Source organism: Suncus etruscus, chromosome X, assembly GCF_024139225.1.
Source record: "Suncus etruscus isolate mSunEtr1 chromosome X, mSunEtr1.pri.cur, whole genome shotgun sequence".
In the NCBI taxonomy this organism is placed as follows: domain Eukaryota; kingdom Metazoa; phylum Chordata; class Mammalia; order Eulipotyphla; family Soricidae; genus Suncus; species Suncus etruscus.
The window spans coordinates 72,637,812-72,652,981 of NC_064868.1; the positions used below are offsets into that span (position 1 = coordinate 72,637,812).

General features: G+C 41.4%; 1 pseudogene; it reads right to left on the reverse strand.

Moving 5' to 3' along the window:
• Positions 1 to 14,531: 14,531 nt before the first annotated feature.
• Positions 14,532 to 14,626, reverse strand: LOC125999893 (uncharacterized; annotated as a pseudogene).
• Between the last annotated feature and the right edge of the window lie 544 nt (positions 14,627 to 15,170).

The window sequence follows — 15,170 nt, forward strand, 5'->3', positions numbered from 1 at the left end:
GTAGTAACTTGTAAGTTTGTTTTGAGAAATAAAAACCTAGAAAAATATATATGAGAAATAAAAAAAAAAAACAAGAAAAATTATACTGGCGATATTAGAAAAGCAAGGAAAAATAAAAAAAATTGAGGCTCTCTTGAAAACTTGCTGGCCCTGTGCATATGCAGAGGAAGAGCTGAGGTTATAGTCTTAGCAGCAGGAACAGGGACCATTAAAGCAGGCATGATCAAGAACCAAGAATGCGCAGAGGACAGGAGGAGAACCAAGGAACATATGTCACAAGTAGAACCAAAGATCAGAGGCCAGGAGTAGAACCAGAGTGCAGAGGCCAGGAAGCTGACGAGTGAGAACCCTTAAGACAGAGCAGCCACTCCAAATGTACCACAGTGGGAGACCATAGCTGAATGTTCAGATTCCCCTGCGAATCCAAAAGCAGGATAGTAAGTTTAGGAGGATAGAGCACAATCTGGTGTCTAAATGAATACTAGGAAGCAGGGCAGAAAAAAGACAGGACACGGAAAGACACAATGGGATGTAATGAAATCAGGTAGGAGTTTATTTTAGTGGCCTGCTAAGTGACTTGGCAGTGGAATATGGGACTCCAAGAGCATTTAAATGCAGTGGAAATGAATAATTGTGCTGAATGTATCTAAGAAGATAATTATCACCAGTAGTCAAAACTTGCAACTGTGGGGCTGGGCGGTGGCGCTAAAGGTAAGGTGCCTGCCTTGCCTGCCCTAGCCTAGGACGGACCATGGATTCGATCCCCCGGTGTCCCATATGGTCCCCCAAGCCAGGAGCGACTTCTGAGCGCATAGCCAGGAGTAACCCCTTAGCGTCACCGGGTGTGGCCCAAAAACCAAAAAAAAAAAAAAAAACAACTTGCAACTGTGATGAGAATATTCCAGTGGTGTGAAAGTGGATGGAACCCAGTGGTGCTGTGCAAGAGATGGAAGAGGGAAAGACAAACCTCCTTACCCATAGGCACAGACTGGGATGAGTTCTCAGAGGTGGAGTCCATTTCCATTATTTCTTTGTTTTCCACAAGCATCCTTTTTGGCTTTTTCTTCACTGGATTCTCAAGGTTTTCATCCTGTTTCCTTTTGTTTTCAGGGTCCAACATACACTCTTTTTCATCAGTCTTCATTTCTTGAGAAAACAACCGATATAATCCATTTAAAACAGAATAAAACAACCACAAAATGACAGGCTTTATTATGTGTGTATATATACAAATACATATGTGTATATATATATATATATATATATATATATATACACATAGATCTATCAGTATGAAGGATTTAAAGAAAAAACTTGAATTTCAATCATAGACAAAGATTTAACATAGACCAACTTGTTTTCAGGCAAAGTAACCTAATTTGAATTCAATTTAAAAAATTTAGTGGAGGGGTCTGAGTAATAGCTCAGCGATAGGGAATTTGCCTTGCACAAGACTGATCCAGGAAGGACCTGGGTGTGACCCCTAGAGTCCATTATGATCACCCTCACCCGTGGTGATTTCTGGGCACATAGCCAGGAGTAAGCCCTGAGTGTCACCAAAAACCAAAATAATGTAGTGGAGTAATAATTTTCATTGAATAAAACTTACTTAGAAAGATGTTAGAGGGGAGAAGGAAAGGAGTAAGTGTTTGAGAAAGAATCAGAGGGATCACAGCAATAGTACAGCAGGGAGGGCATTTGCATTATACATGGACAGCATGGGTTCAAGCCAAAATTGAACCCATGTTGAATCCTGAATCCACATACCCCTTCCCCCATTCCCCAAATAATCTGGAGCGATCTCTGAGTACAAAGCCAGGAGTAAATCCTGAGGGCCACAAGCTGCAACATACAAAAATCAAAACAAAATAATGGAACTGGAGCTAGGAAAAGCAAGCAAAGACATTCAGAGATGTGCAAGTGAAATATATGTTCAAGAGAGAACAAGGGCTTGAAGGAACAAGTCCAACATTAAAGTTCTGTGATAAAAAGTCAATTATCATACATTGTCATTCAGTGCCAATTATCACCTAGGGGTAATCAGCTTTCATTACTCCACAGTGGATAAAAATACAATTACCTACCTTTATTATATTCTTTGTATGCTTTTGGCCACACACTGGCTCCTAGCATTGCACAGGAAAGCATGTGGTATACGATTCTGTTCTCTTTGATCCTTTTCTTTGCTATTAATGAATATTTTCACAATAAACTATGTCAAATCTATGACATTCTACGTAGCCAGTTCAGTGTTGTCTCTAGAATAATTTGCTTTTATTTAACCGTTTTATTGAGAAAGCAAGATTTTGCAATATTATTCATCCCATTTTTCATGCAAACATCATTCCAACACCAGAGAGTCTGCTTCCAGCCAACAGAGTCCCAAGGATCTCTTCTGAGCTCCTCCCATGTAAGCTCAGTTCTATAGACAAAAATCTCCTCTCCTACTATAAAGAGGTCAATATAAAACTAATATGACAACTCCAGAGGAAAATAAAGCAAAATAAACATACTGACCAAGATCTCTCCTGAATAGAGCTACAAAATTCCTGAACAAAACATGAGAAAGTAAAATACAAGGATGGGCAGATAGTACAGGGGTTAAGACACTGGCTTTTAGTGACCCAGATACAATTCCAGGCAGTGCACATGGTCCTTCAATCACTGCCAGAGTGTTGTGTATGTAAATATTTTGGGGGATTACTATGTTACTCACCCTAAACTGATTGGTTATTGTGCCCTACCCTAGGGTGTGACCTGGCATTCTGCCCCCACCCTAGGGTAGGACCTGATTCTGCTTCGAACATTGGTTGGTATCTGATCCCACCATTGGGTGGTACCTGACTCTGGGGTATAAAAACAAGGGTCTGTGGAAGGCCGGGGCTTTTTGGCTGGAACTGAAGCTGAGTCTTTGGACTTCAGTCTTGTCCACTGAATAAAGCGAATATTTCCACGAGCCTGACTGTCTGCAAGCTGTTTACCCGCCGTTTCACCTCAGAACTGTGGGCTAGCCAGGGTGGTAGACGTGTGCTCCGAGCTGGAAGAAAAAGGCCTCATCCTCCATCCCACCATCAGTCAACCTCTTCAGGGGCTGACTTGCTACACCAGAGTAGTGTCTCCTGAGAATAAAGCCCTAAGGTGGCCTCTGAAACTAGAACGAAGAGTGGGTTCTGAGCACTGTCAGGTGTGGCACCCTCCAAAACAAAGAAACATAATTAGTATAGATATGCTTTATCAATTTAATAAAGTCAACGGGTGGCAGGCCAAAGAGATATTACAAGAGTTAAGTGGCTGTATACCAAGAGCTCCTCTTTGTTGGGTATATTTAAGAAAAGCAAGATTTCCTTAAAATATAAAAATAAATGCAATGTACCACATTAGCTGAAACAACAAAAAGGGGAAAAACCTTTCGATCATTTTTATAGATGAGATAGAATCGCATTTTCTGATTGAAGGCAATGCTTGTGCTGCTCCAGGGCTACTAACAACTCTTTATTCAGGGATCACTTAAGGCAATGCTCAGTGTACTATGGGACCAAAATTGGGGTTTCTGTTGAAAAACACACTAATTATTGAGTCCTGGATGGAGATGGATGATGGCGCGACGGATGTAGGGTGAGGCCTTTCTCAGATGGTTTAGGATAGCCATGAGGAAATGATCCACGTTTCAGAAGACATGAAGCCTTATCGATAATACACCCTAGCCACCTAGGCTGACCTTTTTTTTTTTTTAATTTATTTATTTTTTGATCATAGTGGCTTACATATTGTTGACAATGATATTTTAGGTACATATTTACATAAAATCAGGGGGGATTCCCATCACCAAATTGTCCTCCCTACACCTCCGTTTTTGTCCTACCACCCATATCCTCTTCCCTCACCCCCCAGGGTAGCTAGGATGTGTGGTCTCCTCTGTATCTAGCCTACTGCATAGTAGTCTTGCACCTATTTGGTCCTGGTGTCTCCCTTGTTTCCCCCTCTAATTGGGGGGGCAGGATTAGCTAGTTCAAGTTACGTGGTTTTGTTTAAAGGAGAGAAAAGTAATAAACTGGGGTAAAAGTCTAATACGCCGAAAATAAGTGGAATTCTTCCAGAGGCTCTCAACATCGGTTTGAGAAATTAAGGAGAGAAAAAAGGTGAAACATTCCACCAGTACAAAAAGAAGTGTCAAATATCCCGTGAGGACTCCAACAATAAGCACAAGCACCAAAAAAAAAAATTAAAAAAATAAAAACCCACAAAAACAAACACAAAACAAAACAAAACAAGCAAACAAACAAACAAAAAAATGTCATGGTCTTGATATAGGAAACATGGCATAGCATACAAAGGAAGAACAGAAAGGAAGAGAAAGAATAAGTATAACTGGGGACAACTTCAATTATCACACCCAAACAGAGAAATTGACCAAAAATAGATAGGTAAATAAAAATAATAATAAATGAAAATAAAATAATATATATAAAAAATAATGATTTGTGCTTTTTGTTTTTTTTTTCCCTCCTGCCCAGGCACAGTAAATATTGGGGTCATTCGAAAAGGAATTCACTTGGCCTAAGAGATATGGGGTTTCTCCGCCCTTGGAGTGTATTGTCATGGGATCAACTATAGACTCTGTTCAGGATCATTTACTCTTCCGGTGGTGCTTTTGTGGTGTTTGTAAGACCTCTGCTCTGTCCTGGGTGATACTATCAGGCCTCTGTGTCTAGGGATCTCAGTATCTGCACAGATCCTGCGGTGGGAGTTATGATGAAGTCAGTCTTTGTGGTTCTAGAAGTTCTGTTCCATCAGTGTCATTTTAATTCATCTTCTGTGGTTGGTGATCTTGGTCTTTGCACTGAAGCTAGGATGGCACCTAGGACAGTGTCTTTCTTTGTGCTTCCAGAAGCCCCATTCCGTTACAATGGTCTCTGCCAGACCTTTGAAACTGGGGATCATGTTCATTGTGCAGATCGTAGTTCAAACCCTAGGTTAGGGCTTTTTTATTGGTCCCAGGCTGTATACAGTCTGGTCATGGTTCTAGCAGCAGTCATCTGTAACTCGAAATCTTGGCTTTTGGGCCTTCCAAAGGGTGACAAGTCTTCTGATTTTGTCTTGTCGTTAGCTAGAAAGGTAGGATAACCTTCACTTAGGTCAAGTTGTTCCCATTTTCTTCGTTGTCAGGATGTCATATTAGAGCTGGCATTTGTTGGTGACCTCGCAGTATTGCGGCTGTCCCGGGTGGGTTTTGTTTCCTGTAGCAGTTGTGAAGAACTGTGTCGTTCCTGTGTCTGGGATCCAGGGTTCAAGGCTGGATTGATGGTATCTAAACACCTGAGGTCTAAGTTAATTCCACATGACATATTTTCAAGGTAGGAGATATCCCTCTATTGTAAACAACTATGAGTTCCTATCTCTAATAGATAAGAGCTCTCTTTTTTTTAATATATATATATTTATGTAAGAATTCCCCTTTATTTTAGTGTGCCTTTGCAGGGGGAAATGGTGCTACCTTATATTGTTGGTGCATTTGGGGGTGGTCAAAAGGGGAAAACAGAAACAGGTTACATACCCAAAAAAAAGATGAAAAAATAATAAATAGAAAAATAAATAGGTATCAAAAAAGTATGTGCTTACATATGTATATGTAGGCCAGATTTTTTTTTTAAATGAGGTAGCAAAGTATTTAAAGGGCCAAAGTGATGCATATGACTATCTTACATTTGGGGAAAAGCAGGTAAAGAGGTGGTGTGATACAGTTCTTATGCTTATGTTGGAAATACAGGTTTTCCCATTGTCTTTTGGGTTTTTCTTGTGGTGTGTGGGTCCCCAGGCATCTTTCCATCCCATCCCCAGATCTTCTTCAGAGTGGCAAAAGATTTGTGGCAGGGAGGTCCTGGAAGGGTTCTTGCATTGAGGATACTTTTAGACCTAAGTCCGGTTTCAGGTAACAGTCCACATTAGGGGGAGTTGGTGGGGAGGGCCGCGCAGCATGGATCCGCAGGGGAGTTGGCTGCCTTTTCTTAGGCTGACCTTTTTAAGCAAGCTCTCATTAGCTGCCTGACATCTCCCTGTTTCTGCCAGCCACCTCTCTTGCTGAGTCCTCTTTATATCCTCCTGCAGAATCCCCTTTACGCCCCACCTGGTGAGCAAAACAGGAAGCCAAAGACCCCCTCCAGATGTGGGCAGGTTGGCCTCTCAAGGTGAGCAAAACAGGAAGTTGGGGGAGGGGAGTAACATCTTCCACAAGAAAGTTTAAGCACCTTACCTCTTGTACTATCTCCTTGCTCTGCCTCCAGATGACTTTCTTAAATTGATAAAGCATATCTATACTAATGATGTTAAGCATTATACTTTTTTAAACTTTATTGATTGATTGGTTTTGGGGCCTCAGCCAGTGGCGCTCAGGAGTTACTCCTGGCTCTGCACTCAGAAATAGCCCCTGGCTGGCTGGGGTCCATATGGGATGCCAGGAATCAAACCGGGTCCCTTCCCAGTCAGCTGCATGCAAGGCAAACACCCTACACTGTGCTATGTCTCCGGCCTCTAAGCATTATACTAATGACAAAATGTCCAACATCTCCCCAAGTTCAGAAAAAAGAAAGACAAGAATGCACATGAGTCATCAACAATTTACAGAAACCCAATAAAGTTCTAAGAAGTGCGTAGCATCAGGAAAATGTAACTAAGCATTTTGAAAAGAATGAAATAAAACCAAGATTATTCACAGATTATATTGTTGTGTACAAAAAATAAACAAAGAAATATAAAATTATGTGATAGCAGAATTAGGCTTTTGGGCACAATAAAATCACTTTCATTTTCTGTAGTGTAGCAACACATAGAAAACAAGATTTGAAAAAAATTAAAAAGAGTATCAAAAACTTCAAATGCCTAAATGTAACACAGTAAGCTAGAGTACATTACAAAAATTACAAAATATCACAGTGATAAATGCAAGACTTCATAAACTGAAGCCTCTATTCTCATTCAAAACAGTACTACTCTCTCTCTCCCCTCCCTCCCATCTTTCTTTATTTTGCTTCCGAAAATACAATAAAATACAGTAAAACAAAAACTCTTGTTGCCATGGTTGTGGATGATAAGTGGTAAAATCCTAGGATGGAACCTCAGCACAACAAAATAAAATTAAGTTTCAAAGACGGGGAGCTGGATAGAACTGGGAGAGAGCATGCCTCAGATAGGTTCAAGGGTACAAGTTTGTCATCTGACAACACTTCACAAGCCTAGTGCCTTCCTCACTGTAGTGCCACCCTTTGTGACTCTTATTCCCAAGCAAGTGTGCCACTGGGTATTCAGCACCACAAGCACTGCATGCAAAGCAAATGAGCACCACAGCTCATATGTAGTAGAGTCCCCCAATGCCCCATATGCACATCATCAAACAGGAAAAACGACTTAGAAAAGAGTCATTGTTGACAACTCTCCTAAAATGACCTCTAACACATCAATTTCAAAAGTTCTCTTTAATTTTTGTCTTTGGCCTATTCCTGGCTTTGAACTCGGGGATCACTCCTGATGATCCTCAGAAGAGGTGCAGGAACTGAATCCAAGTAAGCCAAGTCTGAGGCAAGTATCTTAAGTACTGGACTCTCTCTATAGGTTCCTTTCTCCTCATTTTTGAGTGCCAAAGTTGACAAGGTGATAGTAAAGAGTATGCAGAAATGCAAAGTTTATTATAATTAAGCCAAGTTAATCTTTAGAAAAAGATCAAATTTTGTGGAGTTTTTCTGCGGGAAATGAAGATTTACTAGAAAAGCAGTGTAATTAAAATAATCTAATCATGACCTGAAGCCAGACAAAAGCACCAGAGAAAGAGTCTCAAAACTCATATGTAAAATAAGCCAATAACTTACATCACAGGAGCTCTAGCAAATGATTTGTATTAAGCATAGTGCTTTTCAATAAATCTGTTTGATATGTTCAGAGGAAAACCAAACTTTAATGCATACCTCATCCGAATCCACACATTTATTTGGGATGAATGTGAAATGGAACAGGAAAGTTAGTATATCGTCTTCATTAATTTAGGGTAGGCAAATATTTTAAAGAGGGTCCAAAGAGTACACATGAAAATAACTGATGAGGGCTGGAGAGATAGGACAGCAGGCTGGTAGGGCACTTGTTCGTGAAACAGACTCAGGTTCAATCCCCAGCACAGCAGCTAAAGGCCCTCCAGGAGTGATCTATATTTATATATTTACATCTATAGTAGCCATATATTTGTACAATAAGTATGTCTATGCACTTATACATGCATATGTAAATAGAATATATCCAAACAGGGAGGCTAAACTATATGTAGAAACAGAAATCAGTTAAAATACAGCACTGGTGAAGAGGGTTTATTTTCTATGACTGAAACCCAATGATGAACACATTGTAAACACCATGCTTAAATGAATAAATTTTTACAGAAAATAAATTTTAGTACATAAAGTTGGAGAGAAAATACAAGAATAAGATATATATGCATATGTATATGGCTGTCTCTGGTTTGATTCTCAACATTCCATATTGTCCCTTGAGTACCATCATGTTACTACTGAGCACAAACCAAAGACTAGCCCTTGAACACCACTGTAGGTGTTCCCAAGACCAAAAAATTAAAATTAAAAAGTACTCTGCTAGACATACAGTGTAGTGTGTACCACTTTGATATCACGGCACAAAACTGTACCATCCACTATGTACAATAGTGGAGTCAGAAATTGTTAAGGTACTTGATTTACATAGAATAGACCCCATTTTGAAGTCCTATCCTCTGGTCCCCTGAACATCTCATAGACCCAAACCATGCAAAATAATAAAAAGGACAAACATCCCAATAAAACACTAGCCACAGTCCTAAAAAAGCCCTTTAGAGAAGATTCAGCCAGCCAATCTATAGCTACATAGGTGCCCAGTGAATTAGCCATCAGAGAAATGCTAGTTGAATCTTAATAAGAAATAACTGAATATTGAGCAAAGTGGATGCAATGAAAAGATGATCACATAAGCGTGTGTGTGTGTGTGTGTGTGTGTGTGTGTGTGTGTCTGATAGTTGGTGCAATGGGAATTCTCATACATTGCTGAACTCGGTTCCTACACCGAGGCTCAAGGCCACAACTTGAAAGTTTATACAGGACTCCCTCAAGGCTGAGATAAGGACATCACTGAATTATACAATTGAACAATTGGGTTCCAGTTGAAAGAAAAAGAGTGACTCTGGTAATAGAGGAAGCATAGACAAACGAACAAAAAATTTCTTTTAGATGCTGTTTGAACAACTGACCTGAGGCTTTTCTAAGGCAAAGTTTGTGTTCCCTTTTCTGTCTCAGGAGCAACACAGCTCTGGTAAAATCTTGGAGAGGGAGCAAGGAGGCAAGTTTCCCTTAAATGAAACAATATGTCAAAGAAACAGCCTAGCTACCTACTTATCTCCGCATTGAGGCTGTGTATTGGTACTGCCTTAGTGACAACCTCAACTTGCCCTGGCCCTTCCCATTGCATGTGTTTATCGTTTTTTCCTGACATGACTTTCATATGGCAATCACATACAGCTCATATTTTTATACAAATTTTAGTTTTCATTTATTTGTATTTGGGGGGATGCACACTAATCAGTGAGCAGGGCCTACTCCTGTCTGTGAACTCAGTCATCCATCATTCCTGGAGGTGTCTGGAGGGAAAAGCGGAAAGTGGCTGGAAATTGGACTAGGGCAAAAAGTATGAATGGACAGTACCTTTACCCTTCTGACCCCTCAATTTAGGCTTTTTTAAAGGTTTTCTTTTTATGAAGTTGCAAGATCTTTTTACTCTGAAATGAAATCAACTTATTATAGAAAAGAATGAAGTAATACGGGCAGCAAGCACTCCTTTTCTTAGAAATAGGAAATGAAATAATAACCAGGAGTTCTGGTTCTCTAAGTGACAAGCAAATTTCGACAAACTTCTAAAGTTGCTGTACTTTGGAAGTCGGGAACAACTTGTTTCTAATGGAGGTGTCCAAGTGAAAATGATTTGGTTTCAAACATGATGGCTTTTTACATCTGTGCATGGTTTGCAAAACTTTAGAATTCTGCTATTAATCCTTGCTTCGTAAACAATGCTGAAGCTCGCAGTGTTAGCCACCTTTGAAATCTTGGAGTCTCTCTGCAGCTCAGCAGCTCAAATTGAGATGTTACTCGCAGCATTTTCCCTCTGGAGAAGTACATGTTTTCATTTGAACATGTCTCTCCAGTCCCTTTTTTTCTCTTTCTTTTCCTTTTATTTTGTTTGAGGGCCACACCCGGTGAGGCTCAGGGGTTCCTCCTGGCTATGCGCTCAGAAATCACTCCTGGCAGCTCAGGGACCATATGGGATGCCAGGGGATCGAACGGAGGACCATTCTAGGCCAGAGAATGCAAGGCAAATGCCCTATCGCCCGCACCACCACTCCGACCCCTACTTTTTTTTAAGTCAAACCAGACTGAGGCAATTAAACGTAAAGAAATCAAAGAGGCGCCAGGACGCTCATAAAGCTGTGACTGTGCTCGAGGACGCCCCATTTCAATCCACAACACCACATGCTTCCCGCCACATGGAGACGAGCACCACCTTTAGGAGTTCCCAGCCCCCTAGAAACAGAAATCAGGGAAAGCCCCCCACCATGAGTTGACACCGGGCATCCCAGTAATAGCCACTCACCCCACTCTCGGCCCAAACACGACGGTCGCAGTAAGACCCTCTTTCTTCATGCAGCCCCGAAGAGAGCCCCCTCCATCTGTCCTCGAGAGTGACCCTAAGAGTCTGTACCTCTAGTCACCCAAAGATAACATGCCCATTGGGCCAGTGAGAGATCGCACAGTGGGAGGGCGTTTGCCTTGCACTCAGCCGACCCAGGACTGATTGCGGATGGAATCCCGGCATCTCCTAGGGTCCTGCGTGCCTGCTGGGAGTAACTTCTGAGTGCCGGTGTGACCCACTAATCAGAAAAGAATAAAAAAAGAAAAGTGTCCAGGACACGGCCTCGGAATGAAGCACACACCCCCCCCCAAGAGAGTAAGTTCCCTTAATTTCAGGCCCTCCCAAGGACAACCCCCCTTTCAGGGCAGGGACAGAGAGCCCCGAGGAAAGACTTTGGGGGGCTCTAAGGTGCTAACTTCTCACCTGCCTGAAGATGTCCGCAAAGGCGCCCACTATCCCCCCGCAGTTCGAGAAAAGTGCGCTCCAGCAAACTGCTCCCACCTCGCCCCCAGGCGAAGTGAGCCGCCTTGGAGGAGAGCAGGTCCCAGGCGGGTTGCAGCGCACTCCGGGAGCTTCGCGTGTCTCGCAGCGTCCAGCGCAAAAACTCGAGCGCTCAGGTGACTTGGGAGCAGCTGCGCATGCCCGAGCGCCTGCAAAGCTGCGCTCTCGCCCTGTTGGCCCCGCGGCTCTGCAGGTGGGCGGGAGCGGGCAAGAGCAAAGAGCAGGAGCTCAGCGGCGCCCCAGGGACGGGGTGTCACCCCCAGCCAGAGCGAAATTCTCAAGAGCTAAAGTGAATTGGGAGGGCGGGGACTGTCAAGGCCCAGAGCCGCATAGGGCCCACAAGCCCTGGGACATGAGCGCTGACAACAAACAGGTCACAAAGGGGCTCTTCCGGGGCCAGAGAGAGAGCATGGAGATAAGGCATTTGCCTTTCATGCAGAAGGTCATTGGTTTGAATCCTGGCATCTTCTTTTTTCCCCTGAGCCTGCCAGGAGCGATTCCTGAGTGTGAAGCCAGGAGTTGGCCTTAAGCACTGCCGGGTGTGACCCCTCCCCCACCAACAAAAAGCCAAACTGGCTCTTGCAAACCATTTTTTGTAAAAGATTCTGAGAAAGACAAAGAATGGAGAAAAGAGGGGGAGAAGGAGGAGAGGAGAGAAAGAAGGAGAGAGAGAGGGAGGGAGAAAGACAGGAACAGGAAGACAGACAGACAGACAGACAGACAGACAGAGACCGTCCTGGATATAGCCTCAGTATGAATTCAAATGCAAAACTAGGAAAGCGTGTACATGCAGCATATACATGCTGGTAACACATATGTGCCTCAACCTTTGTTTTTTGTGAATGCTACTTTTTTCCGTTGAGAGTCTGCATTCAAGTCTTTAGGTTCTTTTTAAATAAAGTTTTTTTAGGAATTATAATTTAAAATTCTGTTAGTGCTAAGTTTTCACGCATTAAAATATTTCTAATTCATATCTTTATTTAAGAATCATGATTACAAGCATGTTTAGAGCTGGGTTTTGGTTATAAGAAGGACACCCCCCAACACCAATGCCCCCAATCTCTCTCCTCCATCATCCACTGCCTATATTTTACACAGGCACTCTATTTCTCTGTGAATGATACTTTTTAAACTTTTTTGATTTCTGATTTTCTTTTATTGAAACCATTGTGATATACAAAGTCCTTCATAGTTGGATTTCAGACATACAATAAATCAGAGTCAATCCCACCATCAGTGTAGGCCTCCCTCCAACACGTTCCCAGAGTGTATCCCGACCCTTTGCCCCAGCCTGTAAGTATAACAGGCTCATTAAAAGTTTAGAATAAAAAAAGTTTAGATTATTAGTGAGAAATTTTAGATGTTGGAGTCTCTTAGTGTGAAATATTAGAGTTTGGGTCTCTTGAATCCATTGTTGCTTTTGGCTTGGATATTTAGTTCTGTCCTTTTTTATCTCCACCAATGCACCTGAAATCCCTTGGCCTCTGGCCTTCATCATTTCATATTTGTGTTACTCCTCCTCCTCCACTCACTTTCTTTCTTTCTTGCTATGTTCTTGGGCTAAGAATATGAACATAAATTAAAAAAAAACAACAGCTCGCCATGTGATCAGGAAAAGAGGAAGCCTATTTAATAGAAATGCTACAAACATTTGTCAGAAAATTTCAAGGCATCCAACGTGGCCTGAGAGATAATATACGAGGTTAAGGTGCTTGTCTTGCACACTGCCAGCCTTGGTTCAAACCTTTATATCACATGGTTCCACGCTCTCCCCCATCTCTGGGCACTCCTCATCCAATCCATTTGTGAGTGGCCCAAGTTCTCCTAAGCACTGGCAGGAGTGAACCCTCAATAAATAAAAACAGCACATTCTATTTAAAGTTTCCACCCTACCTACTGCTCAAGTTATGTATGTGCAGGCCTCGAGAAGGCTGCCTTTGGTGGAAACTGAGGCACCACACAAGACAGTGACAATTATCCAGAAGGGCTGGCTGGGGAGGGGCAGTCTGTTCTGCTCACCTCACTGACAGCCAAGATTTTGCTGATGCTCAGAGTTCCTGTTGTTCCAACCTCCTTGACTCCCAGTTACTGATAACAACTAATGAGGGAGGTAAGAATGGTGACAATGAGCAATTTAATTTCTTTAGTTTCTTCTCGGCTCTACCCACAATGGGGTTCAACCTATTCCCTGAGGTGACTGATACTGGCCCGATGGCTCAGTCATGGAGTGATTTAAAAATACCAAGGCTCATTGTTCTTACAGCAGTTCTTCAGATTGCCTTCTATTTTTTAAGTTGTTCTGTTCTGAATTTAATGAGATATGTACCTAAAATATTACTCTGAATAATTTATCACTTCTGAAGTCCAAAATATGACCTTATTAGAAGGAATTATAATATAAACATTTTATATTACTGACTTCTGAAGTTTGAAATATGATGTCAGAAGCAGGAATTTTAATATAAACAATTTTTACCACAAAAAGACAATATGATATCAGAATCATGGCTCATGACCACACTGATTCTGAAAATAATGGCCATTCTGAATTCAGCATTAAGCATTACGACGTCACAGTTTTTGTGGTAAAATAGATAGTTATGACTTCTGAAGTCCAAAATATGCAGGAATTCTAATATAAACATTTCTCACAACATTAAGACAATATGATGTGAGAATCTTGACTTATGATCACACTGGTTATGAAAATATTGGCCATTCTGAATTCAACATCATTTATTATGAAGTCAATATTTTGGGGCTAAAAAGGTATTTCTGACTTCTGAAGTTAGAAATATGATGTAAGAGGCAACAATTCTAATATAAATATTTTTCACCGCAATTAGACAATATGTTGTCAGAATCATGACTGATGTTCACACTGGTTATGAAAATATTGGCCATTTTGAATTCAACATCATGGGTTATGATGTTGCAGTCTTTGGGCTGAAATGGACAGTTCTGACTTCTGAGTCTGAAATATGACCTAAGAAGCAGGAATTATAATATAAACATTTTTGGGACCGGCGAGGTGGCGCTAGAGGTAAGGTGTCTGCCTTGCACGCCCTAGCCAAGGAAGGACTGCGGTTCGATCCCCTGGGGTCCCAATATTTGGGACTCAATTTGAACTCAATATTATGAATTATGACCTAACAAGCAAGAAATTTGTTGTCTAAATTTTGACCACATTAAGACAATTGTAATGTCAGAATCATGACTCATTGTCATGTTCAGACTCATGTCCGTTCAGAATTCAACATTATGAATTATGATTTCACAATCATGATCTACATTGACATTTGTGGCTTCAGAACATCGAACTATGACCGTCAGAAGCAAGAAATTTTTTTACTGTACCTCCTCTTTCTATACAGTCAGTGTAAAGAACACAGCCTGTGGTAAAAATTGGGAGGCCTTATCTTTTCTTTTTTGATTTTTTTTAAACATATATATATATATATATAATCCTTCACCAGTGCAACATTTCCATAACCAATATCCCAAGTGTCCTTCCTCCCCACCCTACACCGGCCTGTACACTAGACAGGCTTTCTACTTCCCTCATTCAGTCACATTTAGTTATGATAGTTCTCAGTGTAATTATTTCTGTGACTGCACTAAACAATCCCTGTGTGAGCTTCATATCAGGAGCTGGACCCCCCAGTCCTCCTGTATTTTGTCTCTGAGAATCTTTACACAAATGTTTTTCATTTTTCTCAAAACCCATAGATGAGTGAGACCATTCTGTGTTTATCTCTCTCCCTCTGACTTATTTCACTCAGCATAATAGATTCCATATACATACATGTACAGGAAAATTTCAAGACTTCATCTCTTCTGAGGGCTGCATAATATTCCATTGTGTATGTGTACCATAGTTTCTTTAACCATTCTTCTATTGACGGGCATCTTGGTTGTTTCCAGAGTCTTGCTATTGTAAATAGTGCTGCAATGAATAT